General features: G+C 39.6%; 1 protein-coding gene across 9 annotated transcripts in view; it reads right to left on the reverse strand.

Annotated features, from left to right (window-relative positions):
- The window catches only part of PLCB4 (phospholipase C beta 4), a 418,616-nt gene that overhangs the window by 248,511 nt on the left and 154,835 nt on the right, over nt 1-15,270 (reverse strand). For all 9 annotated transcript variants that reach the window (XM_072800091.1, XM_072800090.1, XM_072800095.1 and 6 more), the window contains one exon: nt 8,939-8,996. The gene's annotated coding sequence lies outside the window, so the exon portion shown is untranslated. The remainder of the gene's footprint in view (nt 1-8,938; nt 8,997-15,270) is intronic.

A 15,270-nucleotide genomic window follows, 5' to 3' on the forward strand; every position in this document is an offset into this window, starting at 1 on the left:
TGTTATTCTGTATGTTAGTAAATTGAACACCAATAAAAAAATAAATAAATAAAAAGATCACTAGGCAAAAAAAAAAAAAAAAAAAAAAAGGAATGCCATTTGATTTCACCCACATGGAATTTAAGAAACAAAAAACAAACGAACAAAGGGGGGAAAAGAGAGACAAACCAAAAAAACAGACACTTAACTGTAGGGAACAAACTGATGGATACCAGAGGGGATGGGTAGGGAGATGGAAGAAATAATTGACAGGGATTAAGAGGACACTTATCGTGAGGAGCACTGAGTGATGTAGAGAATTGATGAATCACTATCTTGTATGCCTGCAACTACTCTAACAGTGGATACTTGAAGAAGTAGAAATACTGTAAAACATGAAAAGAAAATAGTCAATCTAGACATGGTCTTCCTAACTGAAGAGCAGCATCTGTACACAGTCTGGAATCCACAGGAACATTACTTTACAGAGCCCCAGAGGGCAGAGCACCCCTAGGAAGCAGAAGAGAGGACAACATGGTACCTGCAGCTCCTCAAGGCTGGTCTTTTACAGACTGCTTATTTCTTTACTTTTTTTATGGACGAAAGAGCACAGGGCTGCAGAAGGGTAGAAAGAAGCCAGCCAGTTAAACTAGCAATTAGTTTGGAGCCTCAGCAACATCCATGGGAAAGGAAAACGTGAAGGAAAACACTGAGTATAATAAGAAGTCCCATATATGCACCATCGCGTTCTCAGCAGCAGCTTATAGGAACATCTCCTGCATTCTCCAGATGGGAAAACAAGACTTCAGGCTTCAGAGCTCCCATTCTTACTCCCACACTGTAAGGCATCCAGCCAGGTGAGAAATTAGGAAAGTCACCAGGAGCATCATCTGGTTTTAAAGTAAACTGATCATTGCTTAGGGGTATGGGTTTGACTTCTATTTTCCTATGAATTCCACAGAGACTCTCTGACATATGTCCAATGAGAAACTGTACTGCACCTACCCAAATTTAATTATTCAAGGAATAAAAACAAAAAACAAACAAACAAAAGCCAAAAACAACCATGACTGTCACATGAGCTTCTTGCTGCTTATTTTTTTCTGAGTATGGCCTTCTCTGGGCTACCTGAACGCTCACTGTGAAACCACACATCCTCTGGTAAAACAGGAAGGGTCAGGAGATCCTGTCAGCGTTTCTCACCAACAAAGCCACTGAGTCCTCTTCAAACTGTTCTCCTCCTGCTTTTGTGACACCGATTCCCCACCAAGGGCCACAAAATACGGCAAGAAATGAAGCATCTGATCTGTGAGGAGGTTATGGCCCAAGGTCACAGGCTGGTTCCTCTCCTGGTGTGGGGGGGGGGGGGGGTGGTGGTTAGTTTAGCCCTCAGGCTTCAGTAGGTTGCCCTTTCCCACCTGAGCACAGCAGACAAGATGCCTGCTCCTCTTTTATTTCAGAAAAGCAGGTAAGGACTTTCCAAACGTAACCATTTCCACTGGGCTTTTGCCATGGTGCGGTTATATCACAAAAAATTACAAAGACCAGAGAGCTAGAATTTATTTTTCCTCCCTTTTCCAGAAACAGAACAAAGCAACTATTTCCATTCAGCAGTGGGGGGGTGTCCATATTTCAGGCCTGGAAAACACCCTAGATGCCCAACTCAAAATGGGTGTCTGCAACACTGAGGGGGGAGTTCTCAGTGTCTCCACCACACATGGGCCCTGGGGAAATGACACACAGAAGCAAATTTATTATCATAATGACTTCAGTAGCACCATTCACACAAGCTACGTGTGAAAAGCCCAAAGAAACCGAGAAATATAAGGACAATCATTAAAATTTTCTATACAGGACTCTTAGGCATTTTCTAGTAGTTTCTTCCAATCTTTTGGAAAACAAGCCGGAAGAAACAACTTCGCTAACACCATAAACTTTTAGAACCTTGCACTGAAACTTTTTTTTGGGGGGCGGGGGGGTGGGGCGGTGAAAAACAGGACAAGCCTTAAGCACCTACTAGAGCATAAAACAGACTTTTTTTTTCTTTCAAGTGTATCCCACTACAATTTTATGGTTAATACTTTGCTTCTCTGTTTTTTATTAAAGTATAGTTGACTCTAACATTTTAAAAATTTAAAAAGCTATAAGTTTCTTCTTCTTGGGGTTTTTGTTGGTTCTGTTATGGTTTAATTTTCTTTTTCTTTTTTTTTTTTTTTTTTTTTTTTTTTTTACAGTCAACAACTATATTTCTACCACCTAGCTTTTTTGAACAGCTGGCTTTTATCCATCCATCTGTCCATCCATCCATCTATCCATCCATCCACTCCTCTTTTAAAAGTTAAGTCACAGAATTCATTACACTTCATCCCTAAACCATTACACTGCTGGCATTTTAATCTTTTCTAGTTGAAGGCTGTGACTTCACAAGAGGAAGGAGGAAAAGGAAGTCAAAGTCCATTATGCACCCAATTTAAAGTTCCACACTGAGATAAATTTGAGATTCTGGCAAGGGACAGAGATCTTCCTGTGAAACCCAGGAAGAACCACGAAGTACAGAGTGCTGACCTCAGCAACTGTTAAGTAAGTTATCTTACCAAAGTGATGGTGTTGGTCCCACACATATCTTCCCTCTTTCTAACCCTCTTGTGAAAAGCAGCCCCTGTTGGCCACAGAGACCAAGAAATAAGCAACAGACAGCCATCCCAGAAATGGAAAGATGGTGAGAAAAATCCTGAGGTTGGCCAAGGTAGAGAATTCTCTCTTCTGGGGAGGACATCCATGGGTGGTAAGGGTGTGCCCTTTTGGTAAGAAGAGGAAAGGATTAGATAATTCTTCCTTTTCTATGTTTTTGCTCTTCTCTTTCATCTTGCAATTCTCCCATAAATCAGAAAAGAGACAAAAACATTTGAGGCTGGGGTATGCCCACCACTTGGAATGAACTCTAACAGTCAAGACTAAGTGAAGATAATGAAAATGAAAGACCAGGGCTGGCCACTCACTGCCCACGCAGTAGACTTTAGATTTCTCTTAAGGCAGCCTAGTGCAGCTGACTAGGTAAGGGAAGGTGAGAGAGCCACTGTGCAGAAATGTGCCCAGGAATGAATGGTCTGTTCATGTTAGGGCATTCCCAGAGCATCCACAGGGACCAAGGTAGGTACAGCAGTGACACAGGAGAGAGTCCCTGGGGCAAAAGTTATTTCCAACATTCTCTTCACACAATGTGATTCTAACAGTCCTTCCACAGAGAGGTGGGCTTTGAAGTCTCTTCCCCTTTAAAATTGGAAAGGTTTAGGGGCACCCGGGTGGCTCAGTCAGTTAAATGTCTGTCTGCAGTTCAGGTCATGATACCAGGGTCCTGGGATCAAGCCCTGAGTCAGGCTCCCTCCTTAGCAGGGAGTCTGCTTCTCCCTCTCCCCCCACCAACCCTCCACACCTCACTGGTGCTCTCCCTCAAATAAATAAAATCTTAAAAGAAAAAACTGGGCAGGTTTACAATTCACCTATAACCAAATAATTTGATGGAAATGATGCAACATGACTTCTATGGTCAAGTCATAAAATAATGCTGCTTCCACTTTGTCAGCTGGATTATCAACCAGAGCCCATGTAAGCAGTCCAGCTGCCCTGAAGCCACCGTGCTGTGAGGAGGCCCATGGTTGCCTAGGAAGAAATACCATCTGGAGAAATCCTGAGTCTATTTTGAAAGAGGGGCAAGTCAACCATGAGCTACTCCAGCCTCTTGTTCTTTCTGATTCAAAGGCCATTAGAATGTAACCACTAGAGTGACCCCAAGCCAGAAGCGCCCAATGGAGCCCTACCAAAACTCCTGACCCACAGAAGAAGTGAGAGGTGAGGAACGCCTGGGTGGCTCAGTGGTTGAACATCTGCCTTCAGCCCAGGGCGTGATCTTGGGGTCCTGGGATTGAGTTCCACATCAGGCTCCCTGCGAGGAGCTTGCTTCTCCTATGCCTCTACCTCTCTCTCTGTCTCTCATGAATAAATAAAATCTTAAAAAAAAAAAAAGTGAGGTAAAAAGGTGACCACTGTTGTTTCAAGCCATGGCATTCTGAAGTGATTTCTTTCACAATGATCAGTAACTAAAATAGAAACCCAGAATACAAACTGAATCATGAGGAAACCTTAATTCACTTGGAAAATCCAAGTTTTTGAACCTGGTATCAATATAGCCACTACCTGCCTTTCTTATTGTGTATTTAGTACTCCAGCCTCTTCAGTTTATATGCATGTACCCGAAGTTTTCTAGAACCTTCTCCCTAACACACACACTATATACATATACACACTTTTCCATTACCTAAAAAGCCTTTCCTTTCCTCTTTGAAATCTTCCTATATATTACTCTTCATTCATGATCCACTTTCCTCCAAAAAGTCACCCTAGGATTCTGCACTCTTAAAAGTTATCAGTGACATCTTAGCTGCCAAACTCAATCATTTTATTTATTTTGAGAGAGAGAATGTGTGTGCTCTCAAGAGCATGGAGGAAGGGCAGAGGGAGAGCAAGAGAATCTTAAGCAGGCTCCATGCCCAGCACAGAGCCCAATGTGGGGTGCAATCTCATAACTTGAACCAAAATCAAGAGCTGTACAACTTAACTGACTGAGCCACCTAGGCGCCCCCAACCCAATCATTTTAATCAATCTGTGACTACAGAGCATTAGGTTAATCCCTGGATCATCAAAAACAGATCAGCTCACTTTCCTTGGAAAACTATGTCGCCTCATATTTTTAACAAACAGAGTCAGCATTCCTGAATCTCCCAGCTTGGTAACAAAGTCTTATTTCAAAAGAAGTAGGCCTCTTACCAGAGTTTTTCTATAACTTTCTGAAGTTGCACAGCACCACTAGCCAAATGTGGCTTTTGAGGACTTGAAATATGGCTGGTCTGAACTGAGATTTAAGTATAAAACATATACCAGATGAAAGAAATGTAAAATCTCATTAATAATGTTTATATTAATTAAATGTTAAAATAATAATTAGGATGTCCTAGGCTAAATAGATTATTAAAATTAATTTCAACTATAATCTTGGACTTCCCAGCCTCCGCCTCAGGCTGCTATAACAACCAATTCCTTTTTACTTTTTTAATGAGGCTACAAGAAAAATTGGAATTATATATGCTGCTCACATGATATTTCAATTGGATCGCACTTCTGTGCTCTACTAAATTGAAGGCACCCAAGGAAACACCATCTATACTTGCCTAAAAAGTTTGTGACAAAAAAATACTCTTAAAGGCATAGGTGAAATATTAGGTAATACAATTAAAACAGATGGTTAAAAGAATGAAAAATAACAGAATTAGTATGTATGCTTGGAAATACTACTACCAAGAGTAATTGTCAAATCATACAATATCCTTGCCTCCTTTTTCAGGGCACTAAAATATTTATTCAAGATGACATTCATCTAAGGAAGCTTTGAGATTTCAGATTTTATTTAACTTTAATATACATAGAAATTTTACTCACTGAAAATTACCTATGTATCTCTCCATACTGTATTCTCTTTAGGACTTAGATATTGGAAACAGCAGATTATTACCTTCTCTATAGAAGACAGTGCATTTAAAGTGCTTCTGAGGGTGCCTGGGTGGCTCAGTCAGTTAAGTGTTTGCCATCAGCTCAGGTCATGATCCCAAGATCCTGGGATCAAGCCCTGCATCGGACTCCCTGCTCAGCAAGGAGTCTGCTTCTCCCTCCCCCTCTGTTCCTCCCCACTGCTTGTGCTCTTTCTCTCAAATTAATAAATAAGTAATCTTAAAAAAATAAAATAAAGTGCTTTTGAAAGTGCAGAAGACTTGTCCCAGGAAATGGTTGAAAGCCTAAGAGATGAAAAACGAGTCTTTGGGAGTGAGAGAATGATGTGGCATGCTGCTAGGTAGAGCAGATAATCCACTGTCCTGTCTAGATACCACTGGGTCCCTTTTCACTGTCTTGTGCGCCCATCGTTCAGCTTACATGTGCTTTGCTTCTAAGTGATGGCACTTGCAAATTTCTTCAGAGGAACACCCCTTAACTACTGAAGCTGCTTTGCCCAAAGATGCAAAGAACCAAAAAGCTCCCATGTTCACAGCCAATGGTTGATGCTGGGATAGCAAGCCCAAGCTCCTTGGGCTGGGGCAGAAGGAAGAGGTTCTCAGGGGCAATTATGCTCCAGAGCACTCCTCCAAGATCAGGGCTGAGGAAAGGACTTTGCTCGAGTTATCCCCCTCCTTGGTTCTTCCCTCTCCTTGTTTCTCCCGGGAGCACTGCCTTAGTAAGACACTTGTGCAAAAATCCCTCATCTCAAGTTTGCTTCTGGGGAGCTCAGCTCAAGACTCTTGTCATGCATGAATGGGCTCTAAGAAAACATGAAAACAGATTTTTGTTGTACCAGGAATAAGAGCTTCTATGTATAATACTTAAGGGTTGAAAATAACTACACTACCCACAATTTAGTAAGAATCATCTTTGCTCCTAAAGAGGACTGTAGCAATGCTAGAATGCAAGTCTTAGGTCTAAAAAAAGATGCTAACGCTGGCCAATATATATATGGCCAGCATCAGCATATATCTATATGCACATAGATATGTATATGCATATATATGTATACACACACACACACACACATATATATATATATATGGCTGTCACTATATATCTATACCTACAGCTCTAGGTGTGAGAGAAGTTAGAAGAGCATGTACGTCTCCAAAGTAGAGGTAAAAAGAAAGAGAAGTCAACATTAAAGTTAGTGAGCTTCATATCTGGTGTTGTAAATTCTGTATATAATCAATATTTAATAAAAATGATTAAAAATCATTCAGAAAGCAAGCAGCCCCAAATTAGGTAAATCTTCCAAACTGCAATACTGGAGGAGAGAAGATATCAAAAGGTTGTTTTCTTTCTGTCCATGAAACTTGAAGACCACCTTTGGTTTGACCAGACATAAATTCCTCTTTATCAAGAGTTATCCTGAAGCTAGAAATATAATGGCAAGAATAATTAATCCCAAAATAGTCATTTGGTCTCTATATAAATATTTTCTATTTTAGGAGTTTATGCCTAACACTTATAAAAAGCCAAGTTGAATGCGACATAAGCAAGCAAGAATATATACACCTTGTGCCATTACAGGCATTAAAACATATCCTGAATGCCTACTGTGCATGCAACAGGCCGACAACATTTAGAACCCATGCGCAGTCAAAGATACTCATGATGGGAATCATGGAGAAATAAAGCAGGTGTTCAAGACAAAACCAGAAGAATGCCAGCTCCCAGGGTTAGAGGTTTCCAATTTTAAACATGGGAAGACATTATACAAGACTAAGATTTCAATTCAATGTAAAAAAAACCCCAAAACAAAAAGCCTCAGAGTACAAGATTCCCAACAACTGAATGTTGCAAGAGCTCAACTATTTTTTAATAGAGGATGAAGGGAAATAAGAGAAGAAATTCTCTCTTTGGGAGGAGGGTAAGACTGAGGTAGGGATGATCAAAACCTGGTGACATGTGGGGCCCTGATTCAATCAGATCCTATGTGAGGTGGAAATGGAAAAAGAGCCCACAGACCACATTAGCGGTCTTAGAACCAGAGTCCATTCAAAGCTTTTATAAAACCAAGTACATGGCATTTATACCACTTCATAGAAACTTCTTCTTGGAACTTAAAATATTTAACAAACAACTTCTAAGCTGTTTTTTTAAACTTTTGAATCAAGTGTTTATTTTCACTAAGCACATAATTCTTCACGTATAATAAGCTGATGAAAATTATTTTTAAGAATAACAACTATTATGCAGAGACAGTGAGCAGTCCAGAAAAATGTAATAAAGGCTAAAAAGCAGATGTCATGTCTACACTGATTTAAAGTCCCTGGAGAATTATTTTGCCACCCCCTACCCCAGCACTGGTTTGCCTGCTAAAACATGGTTTATGAGTCACCCGTGGGAAGCAGTAAAATACAGTGCCCTTGACTAAAAATAGGTAGGGACATTCAATAATAAATCTACTTTCCTGATATTCTTGTGTCACCATGAAATACTGATCACTTAGAGAAGTGTGATTCTTCTCTCCCCACACAGAAAGGCTAGAAGAAAATCAGCCACAGACTCCATTAGAAGCTAACACGGTATATAACAGGACTTGCAACATGATGGGAAAAAATAACATTGATTTTAAATGCCTAGAGCCTGGAGTTCACCTATCAGGATAAATAGTAAAGTTGGTTATCTTTTTTATAACTATAAAGTGACTTCTCATCTGTTGAAGAAATAATACATAGTCCAAGTGTTTCCCTTATAATGGCAATCAGAAAATAGGAATTTGATTGAGAGGTCAGAAGAGAACACTCTGTCATAGTCACCATGATCCTGGCTCTAGAATAAAGTATTGGCAAGTTATAGTTTATAAATAAAGAATTGGCCATATAAAGATATGTCTGGCTCCCGTTTCAGAATATCTTTGAAAATTTGTAAAATGGAACTCTAAAAGGCACTGGGAGAATTTATTTCTGTCATCTCTACAGGTAGTTTCCCACAAAATGGACAGTGGGTTCTAGCTGACAATGAACACAGTTGTGATTTTTTTTTCCCACACCTATGGGAATCTTCTTAAACAATACTTATCTAAGACTGAACACAAGTCATACATTACTCCTCAGAAAGAACTGCAGAAAACGTAAACACTATCTGCTTTGCTCACTAAATGGAGGCAATCCTACCAGACAGCAAGTAGAAAATCTAGTAAAGGGTAAAGTGGAATGAATGAACTAGAACCTGGAAAATACCAGAGGATTAACACTCCACTGCATGAAGGAAAGTATCTATGAATCCGTTTTGAGAGGCACCTCAAATAGGACATCAGTAGAAATCAAGGAGGATTCAATTTACACATGGAAAGTTCCAGAACCCCACAATTAGAAACTCTACCACAGTGTGCAGAATACTCACCAGGTAGCTCTGGATGGACTGCGAGTGATGTCCACTTAGTTAAAATCACAGCACCGTCCTGTGAAGCAAGCAGACACAGGCCAGAGAAAAATCAATGTGAAAGACCTTTATGACTCTCATGTAAAAAAAAAAAAAAACAGCTTTTTTGCACATCAAAATAAGAATCCATAACATTTAAGAAAAAACACATCAGAAAGGCGCATTAATATTTTAGTAACACTAGTTTCCAAATGAACAAAGGCACAAAGTCATCAAATCAGAAAGATCACTGCTATGCCAGCCTACAGGGCTTATACACCCTTTTTACTAAGCTGCTGATCTACTATCAAGATAATTAAGGAGCAATTGAACAGAGCCATCTAAGACCTTTTAGAATATAATGATCTGTTTCTGACAGACAGTAAAATGTCCTTAGATGCACTGTAATTCTAAGAAAAAAATCTGTTCAATGAAGAGCAGTGCTGAACACTAAAGATTTACAATGGATTTCCATCTATCCACCAAAAAAATGCATGTTTTATTGCATGTTTTTTGTCTTTGTTACTTAATAAGTTATTTATGTAGATTCAGGATTTGACATTGGATTTCTGGTTTGGTGGAAATTTAAATTTTGAGATCTTTCCAAGATGGGGTTGGCAGGGAATGGGGGTGGGGGGAGGGAGTTCCAGGTGGTATCAGGAGAACACAAAAGTTAAGAGGAAGTCCATCTGCATTTGAGAAGAATAGAGGCAGAAAACTTGGCAGTTGAGACACAGGAAAATGAGGTCTGTACAATTTAAACTGGGATACTGTGAACATCATCAATGATGTATAGAGATTTCTACAGTAGGTTCTGAGGTAGGATGGTACATCCACAGTGCAAAACTATGCCATTAAAAGAAGCAAATGAACTTGGATGTATATGGACAGATGTAGAAAAAAAATCAGGTCATAGTATTAATTTTTAAAAACTCTAGTAGAGTAATAAGTGTACTATGACCCCACTGTGTTAAAATAAACCTCACTAGTCTATGTATAAACATTGTTAGACGCAGAGAATATACCTGGAGGTATAACAAACAAGTGTGGCTGCCTCTGGAGAGTTGGTACTGAGGAGAAGTGAAAAAGAAAGAAAGGAGGCATCTGGGTGGCTCAGTTGGCTAAGCCTCAGACTCTTGGTTCCAGCTCAGGTCAGGATCTCAGGGTCCTCTGAGCCCCCATATCAGCTATTCTCAATGAAAAGTCTGCCTGTCCTTCTCTCTCTCCCCCTCTGCTCCTCCTCTCTCCCCTACCCTTGCACACCTGTCCACTCTCTCTCAAATAAAATCTTTAAAAAGACAAAAAAAAAAAGAAAAGGACCTTTGCATTTTATTTTTTAAGATTTTGTTTATTTATTTGAGACAAGGAGTGAGCAAAAGACAGAGAGCACAAGCAGGGGGAGGGGCAGAGGGAAAGGGAGAGGGAGAAGTAGTGCTCCCCTGAGTGCTCCACTGAGAGGGGAGCACAACCGTGGGGTTTAATCTCAGGACCACGAGCCAAAGGCAGATACTTAACCAACTGAGCCATCCAGGTGCCCCAGACCTTTGAATTTTAATCTAATATTTCACCATTATATAATTTTTTACCATGAAGTCTATTATTTTTATAATTGAAACTGAAAAAGAACCCAATTCATCCCTCTCTGTAGAAAGAAACATTCCATTTAAATATACAGAATTAGAGAATATCCAGTATCATGTGCACATACTTACTGATTTAGTGAATATTTACTATGACCAAGGCTCCAAGCATGGATTGTATTATCATATTTAATCCACATAAAAACTCTAAAATGTATATACTGTGATTATTCCCATTTTACAGAAAACTGAGAAGTGACTCTTCAGAAATCACACAGAGCTGGCATTTACCCCAGGTACCTTGACCCATGTTTAGTATCCATGGTACTGATTCCTCCACAGCACTTACCCTATTTTCATATTACATTTATATTTGTAATGAACTATTGTAAGAAAGTATTGAAAACCATCATGGATTGCCCCAGTGCCTAGCACAGTGTCTAGTATCTAGTGTGCTCAGTAAATCTTGAACAGGTAAATAATTAGGTTTCCCATCTATAGCTGGGAAATTGAACTACATAACTATGCCTCCTGGGAGTATCAAACAAGCTGAGTTCTTTTTGACTTTTTGACTAATAACTCTACTGTTTAATGTTCCTCATCCTGAGAAACCACTTGCCACCCTATAACAAAAGACTTGAAGACTAGAAATGTTTTCCTTTGCCTTCTCTAATTCTCTGGTCACTACCCAGCATAAAACTAATCCATCATTCCATAAACCTTTCTAATTCTGTGCATGGCTAGGATACTGCTACATTTGAGAAAGCCGATGATGACATACTTAACTACAAAGAAGTAAAATGGTATAAACAGTTTGTCATAAACTGTTTAGCTATTGGCATATGGCAATATGGCAGATGAACTACTATAACTGACTTGGTGTTGCAGTCATATGAATTAAGGCATCAACTTACTGCCTTGTTCATCCTAATAATATTACTGCAGATGTTAAAGTATATATATGGGTCCTTGGTAAAGGAAAGACTGTGTGTGCAAGTGAGTGTGTATAAGTCTCCGGATGTCTGTGTTTATATGTCTTTGTATAAGTTTTGGTCTTTCAAAAGTGGAATCTTTTTCTATAACATAGAAGAAACCTAATAAACAGACAAAATCCTCAAATCCTAGAATCCTATTGGTGCTAATAAAAGCTGGTTTTCATTCAACAAGGGTGCCAAAACTATTCAATGTGGAAAGAATCTACTCAGCAAATGTGCTGGGACGACTGGATATCCACATGCAAAGGAATGAAGGTAGGCTCCTACCTCACACCATACACAAATATTAGCTCAAAATGGGTCACATGTAAATATAAGAACTAAAACTATAAAACTCTTAGGAGTAAATATAAGAGTAAATCTTTGTGATGGTTAGGCAATGGTTTCATAGATATGGCACCAAAAGCACAAACAATGAAATAAATTATTTGACTTCATCAAATAAAAAGTCTTTGTGCTTCAAAGGTCACAGTAAAAAAAGAGAAAGGACAACTTACACGAAAAGATTTTTTGCAAATCATTTATCTAATAAGGGACTTGTATCCAGAGTATGTTAAGAACCATTACATTACAAAAAGACAAATAACTCAGTTTAAAAGTGGGTGAGTGATCTAAATAAATATTTCTCAAAAAAAGATACACAAATACAGGAAGAGATGCTCAATCACCAGAGAAATGCAAGCTAAAATCACTATATTACTTCACACCCACTAGAATAATTATAATCAGAAGACAGATTATAACAAGCATTGGTGAGAATTCAGAGAAATCAGAATGCTCATACATTGCTTGTGGGAATAAAGTGGTGCAGCCACTTTTGAAAGCAGTCTAGCAGTTCCTCAAATGGTTAAACATGAAATTACCATATGGCTCACTAACTCCACTCCTAGGCATGCACCCAAGAGTAATAAAAGCATATGTCCATATAAAAAAATTACATGCGCTTTTTCATAGCAGCATTATTTATAATAGCCAAAAAGTAGGAATAATCCTAATGTCCATCAAATGATGGATGGATACACAAAATATCGGTGGAATACAAGGGCATTTTACTCAACAACAAAAGAAAGCAATGTGAAGATGTCTGATATCATGGATATCACTTTAGAAAGCATCATACTGAATGAAATAAGTCAGTCACAAAGACCACATGTTCTAGGATTCTATCTATATGAAATGTCCTATTCTAGGCAAATCCACAGAGATAGAGAGCAGATTAGCAGGTGTGTAGGCCTGGAGGGGCATTGAAGACAGGGAAGGACTGCTCGTGGGTGCAAGCGATCGAAGTGTTCTAAGATTAAACCACGGCAATGGTTGCACAACTCTGAATATACCAAAATACTGAATTACACATTTTATGTGGGTGAACTTTATGGGACATAAATTGTATTTCATTAAAGTGGTTTATTAAAAGGCTGCCTCTCAGTGCATCTGCCCGTGAATATTAGTAAGCTTCTTTCAAAAATGACAAAGCACTTATTCACACTCTTCAAAGAAACCCAGTAAGTGGTGAATATTTCCACTTCCAGAAGATTAGCTGTCGTAATTCTCCACAGGATTCCTTGTGATGGGAAATACACACAATCATTTCTACCCTCACTAAAGAGGAGCACATGCATGGGACTGCTTCTAAACCATAACAAAGGACCAACATCTTCCCACAAACCACCAGTAAGGACAGATGCCACAGTGTTGACGATATGGTTTTATTTCAAAGCAACGGGGGAGCTGTCGCCAAGGCTGAAGTTTCTAGTTCTCAGTAGAGGAGGAAGAAATTTAGAAAACTTCGAGGTGACATTGCCAGACCAGTTTTCGCACATCTATGTACTGAACACAAAAGGACTGGCATTTAATACTCTCCTGAAGATATTCAATATTGAGATTTTTGTTTTCAAATGAAGAATGACCGAGTAAGACTGAATCAACACAGCATCTTTTCACTCTGATCTGCTATTGAACATGAAAATGATTGTTTTGTAAGCAATGTTTGAGAAGAGTCATGTGAGTTTGTGCAGCATAACAAACCATCTGAAACCTTCGTTGCTTAAATCAATAACTATTGTGGTTCACAGAGTGATCTCAAGCTTGCAAGAATGGCAAGAGATCAGGACCTAACATACAAGCACTTTTCAAGCCTCTGCAGTGTCTGATGTGCTAATTTAGCTTTGGGCAAAGCTAGTCACGTAGTCAAGCTCACATTTAAAAGATGTAGAAAATAACATCACCTTTTGGTGGGACAGGGCACCCTAGCACTCTACAAGGGCATGGGTACAGGGAGGGGAAGACTTTGTGGCCATTTTTACAATCTGCCACAGTATCGTATCCCAACATGGAACACACTGCCATTGCAGCTTACATGTAAAATACTGATAACTTACAATGGTACATGGGGAGATAAGATACGGTGCATGTTTATTAGCACTTGTCTTCTCTTTATGGAAAAGTGTGTCATTTTTCTATTGAAGTATATCACTATAAATATAGTTTCATAGCTATTTACCACCGTTATGTTATCATTTGGCCACACAGTTGCTGTTTTGTTTGGTTTTTTACCAGTTACATTTTCTTTATGAGCAAATATATTTAAATGGAAAGGATGAGTAACAAGTTCAGGTCAAAGTTTTGGCCAAACCCATAAAAGTGACTCATGAACAACCCAAGTATAGAACCCTGTTGGGTAGGGCAATATTTCTCAAACTTTAATATCTATACAAATCACCAAGGTATGTGCATGGTATGTGCATGAAATGCAGATTCTGTTTGGGATAGGTCTGAGGTGGGACCAGAGATTCTACAACTCTAACAAGCTCTCAGCTGATGCTCATGATTCCCGAACACACTTAGAGCAGCAAGCAAGTAGAAGGGCAAAGGCCTGACCATCAGAAAAAGCTGTGGGCAACCTTTACCAGCTGTATGGTCTTAAGCACTGACCTCATCTCTCAGAAACCATCTCCTCCTCTGTAAAATGCAGGTCGTGTGAGGACGCACCTAGGAAGTCTGGGTCAGGATGAAAGGAGATGAAACACACACTAAGTACCTAGTGCCAGCCAGAGAGAAGGGCCCAATACTGGCTTTGTCTTCTTTCATAGTTAACGACTTCCCAAATAGTCCTTGAATGCAACTGTAGGTTAAGAAAGGTAAATGGGCAGGCCAAAAAGACACTGCGTTAGCCCCCAGGGGTACCATGTCACAACACTAAAAGTAACTGGATTTTAGAAACATGTATCGCCAATGCAATCACATTTGATATTTTTTTGCATATATGGATTAGGTTTGTCTCTTCAGAGTCACCCAATAAACATTTATTGAGCACCCACTGTGTCCCAAACCCTGCTCCTGGCTCTGAGGACAGGACAGTGAACAAAAACAAAACTCCAGGTCCTTACTGAGCTCACACTCTCTAGTTCTCTGTCTCCCCAAAATAAACTCACTCTTCTAGGCTGTACTGGGAAGGCTGCCATGGGCCTGATCTGTCTACATACATGTTTAAATGATCACCTTGGGAACCTGTGAGGTTTTAGCTGGTTGCCAACATTTAAAAATGGGTGATTTCATATAAATCTCTGGAGCCCCAGCTTCTCTTGGAAATCTGGAAGATACAGCATCACAGACTCAGGGTGCTGTGGGTAAGCCAGCTGCAGCTGAGAGGCAACTGTACCTTCAGAGAAGGCCTGGGTTCCCGTTCCCCACGGCCCCCCACCACCACCCAACTCTTCCACCCAGACAACTCCCTCACCTA

The sequence above is a fragment of the Canis lupus genome, chromosome 26 (genome assembly GCF_048164855.1).
Source record: "Canis lupus baileyi chromosome 26, mCanLup2.hap1, whole genome shotgun sequence".
In the NCBI taxonomy this organism is placed as follows: Eukaryota; Metazoa; Chordata; class Mammalia; order Carnivora; family Canidae; genus Canis; species Canis lupus.